Below are 4,028 nucleotides of genomic sequence, written 5' to 3' on the forward strand. Positions count from 1 at the left end.
AGTCTTTGGAAGAAGGGGAAACAATATGTAACAAATAAATATCTACATGATAATTTCAGGAAGAAAGAACACTGACAGCTAAGAGTCTCTCAGGAGAGGTTGTCCAAAGAAAATGGCATATGAACTGAGCTTTTAGGAAAGCCAAGGATTTTAAGAAGCAGAAGTGAAAAATGCATTATGGGCATGGGGAACAGCCTATGCAAAAAGGACAAAGGCAGGAAATTTAGTGCTGAATTTTTAAAACAGTAATTATTCCAGATTGACTCAAATATAAATTGTGTGAAGGAGAGAAATGGGCAATAAGCCTAGAAAGGTGAAGGCTGGAGTGAGATTATGAAGATTATGAAGAACATTCTTGAAAAGGGAAGGAAAACAGTGAGACCTGTGCTTCCAGAAGATTTGATTTTAGCAATTGTGTGATAGAGCATCTTCTCTCCAGTTCCATTGCCACCAACCTAACCACAATCTAACATTTCATCAATCTGTTCCACCTCCACTTTGTCCCTAATTCCAACTGATCCTCTATCACAAAATCAAAAAATAATCTTCATTTTTTTCTTTGTCACCAAATTCCAATCTAGCATTTAAACTTCTTCATAACCTGTTACCACGTTACCTTTCTAGCCTTATCTCATCTTGTTTGTTTTAATGAGCTTTGCATCCTTTAAAAGTTTTTTTCATTGTTGTTCAGTCATGTCTGACTCTTCACAATCCCATTTAGGGTTTTCTTGGCAAAGATACTGGAGTGGTATGCCATTTCCTTCTTGAACTCATTTTATGGATGAAAAAACTGAAGCAAACAGGATTAAGTGACTTGGTCAGAAACACACAACTAGTAGGCATCTGAAGCTGGATTTGAACTCAGGTCCTCCTGACTAGAGATCCAGTGCTCTATCTACCATGCTACTGAGCTTTCCTCTTAATAGTGTACTAAAATATGTACATATATATGAATATATATGTTATATGTATAATTTACATATATATTGTATATATGTATATACTCCCTGTGCCATTCTTCCCTCAGTCTTTTGCTTATATAGTTATCTGTACCTGTAACTTCCCCATCTCCTTTTATTAATTCTCATCTTTCCTTTAATGGTCAAATAAGATGCCATTTTCCCCATGAAACTTTTTCTAATCCCCCTGAAGAGCAATGACCAGTCCTCCTTCAAACCCAGCACTTTGTTTCTATTTCTTTTCTGGATTTGAAGTCAGATAATCAGGATTAATCAGATAGCTATGAAAGCTTAGGCAAGTCATTTAATCTAGTTAAGATACTCAGTTTCCCCATTTGTAAAATGGGGAAGATTGTTATAAACATCAATAATAATGGTAATATTTCCATAGCATTTAGAAGTTTGCAAAGCACTTCACAAATATTATCTCATTTTATCCTCTCAATGATCCTAGGAGATAGATACTATTATTATACTTACCCTAAATTTCTCAGATAATCATTGTGAAGGAAGGACTCGGCAACATGAAACTATTGCACAAATATAAACTAGAATATTATATACTTTGCACTATTTTATGTTCTTTCTATTTATTTGCATGTAAAGCATATCCCCCTGCAAAACTGTATTATCATCTATGAGGGCAGTACACATTCCTCATCTAAACATGACCTCTTCCAACAATGTCTAGAACAAGATTCCACACATAGTAGGAAGTTTTATATGTCTTTGTTAAATTTGTTTGAAATGATCCTTGAAAGAAATCCCCAGGCAGACAGATGTATAGAGATGCAGGAAGGAGTAAGACAGAGATTGAATTTTCCTTGGGTGGAGCCCAAAGCTAAGTTCTTTCAGAAGATGTGAGCCAAAGAGGCAGCAGCACTTAAGAGTCTGAATCACTCCATCCATTCTTAATTCTCTATCCACTACTTTAGACATCCTCTACTGGAGTCTTCCTTCAATTCTTCATCAAAGGCATGATTCTTAAATGGTAGACCAGCAGAACATAACACCCCTACCAAACTGGAAAGGTCTGCCTGACTGCCTCAAAACAAACTCTATGTTCTTAGTTGTTGTTGTCAGTCATTTTGGTCATATCTGACTCATCCTGACCCTATTTGGGGTTTTCTTAGCAAAGATAACTTGAATGTGTTGCCATTTCCTTCTCTAGTCTGAATGTGCTTCCCAAGAATCAATTTAGCAAAGTTTGAAGAAATGTGTCACTATAAGTAATTTTTGGCCATAGCAATGTATGAAGACCATCTGCTAAGAAATGGAGGGGATGCTCAAAATGATCAAATCACCAATTGAAGAATAAGATTGTCTGATATGTACCATTCTCCATTTATATTGTAGTTGTACCTTGTCTTCCAAAATAGAGTATAAAATATTCAAATAAGGAACCATTTACATCTTATTCTTCATCTGTCAAGGTATCCAAAGTCAAATTCAGGTTTATAGATCAGTGAAGGAAGTAGCTTCTCTGGAACAAGAAGCTTTCCTTTTTTCCTCCTGAAAGACTTCCCTCAGCAGTTGGCTACTACCACAAATCCCTTTACTAGAAATAAAACCTAATTCAACCATTGGAGTTAAAATCTCAACTGGAAATCCCTCTGAAAGAGGAGGACAGTAACATTTGGGTAACTTGATAGTGATTTCCTTTTAAGTAACAATGAAGTATCATGGAATCAGTGCTGACCTGGGAGTCAGGATATTCGAAGTCCCTCTCAACCTTGTTCTTTCTAGCTGTGTGACCATGGGCCTCAAGGTTTCCTACCTATAAAAGAATGGAAGAAAACCTTTTTAGGACTTCATTGGGTTATTGTGAGAAGCAAATGAAATAATGTATTTAAAGTGCTACATTAATGTCAGTTATGATTTCCTGAGTGCCAGATTTTAATATGAGAAAAGAGAGATAGTATGAAGGAAGAGGTACCACAGAAAGGGGAGGTAATAAAAGGGGTATTATAAAACAGTTCCAAAAGCTTCACAACTTTGCCAAGACCAGTACTGCTCAGTGCCAAGGGAAAAACATGGTAGGTGCTCAATAAATGTCTGTTTCCTTGCTCATTAGCAAGGATTATGAACCCCGGGCCTGTGTATATACATTATACATATATGTAAAAAGTTGGATTTTAATATGATTGGTTTTCTTTTCTTTAAACACATTCTAAAAAGGGTTCCAAAGGGCAATTAGGTGGTTCTATCTAGTGGATAGAGCACTGGTCCAGGAATCAATAGGATCTGAGTTCAAATCCAACCTCAGACACTTGATATTTACTAGATGTGTGACACTGAGCAAGTCACTTAAACCTATTGCCCCACAAAAAACAAAATAAATAAATATACATAAACAAATAGATGAATGAATGAATGAATGAATAAAAGGGCTCCATAAGTTTCGCTAGATTGTCACAAGGGACCAGGGCATAAAAAATATTAAGAACCCCAACAATACAAAAAGGCAGACAGACATGATTAGAGAATTAATCTCCCCGAAGACAGACTGTAGCTTCTATTTTTTTGTGTCTTTATAATGCCTAGCATAGGACCGGGTCTAGAGGAGGTGGCAGTCATTGAATTTAGAGCTGGGGAGAATTTTAGGCATCATCTAGTTTAACTCCTTCCCCCTTCCACCATGATGTGGCTGTTAAATTCATATCTGTCTCACTGACTGGTGAGAACCTAGAGAGGTTCCTCCTTTCCCAAGCTCCTACATCTCCCCCTTCCTCTTTCCTCAGAAAATATTGTGGTAATAGGGTCTATAAAACCTTCAGGGCTCCTTAGGGAAAAGCTCAAGTGTGATATTGAAACCTACTCACTTATTTCTGAGTTCTACAAACAGGAAAAACAAATTGTATTTTTCCCAATTTGAGCCCAAATCATTCCAAAGGGGAACTTCATAATTCCAGCCCTAGTGAGCAGCTAGTCTATTGCATGGGATAATTTTGCTGATGAGTTTCCAAAAAATGTCAAAGAAATAATGAAGCTGTAAGCAAGATCGCCATTATCCTTCTCTCTCAGGCCCCAAAGATTGCAGTGAATGTCAGACTGACTGACAAAGTTAGG

This window comes from Macrotis lagotis, chromosome X, assembly GCF_037893015.1.
Source record: "Macrotis lagotis isolate mMagLag1 chromosome X, bilby.v1.9.chrom.fasta, whole genome shotgun sequence".
Taxonomy (NCBI): domain Eukaryota; kingdom Metazoa; phylum Chordata; class Mammalia; order Peramelemorphia; family Peramelidae; genus Macrotis; species Macrotis lagotis.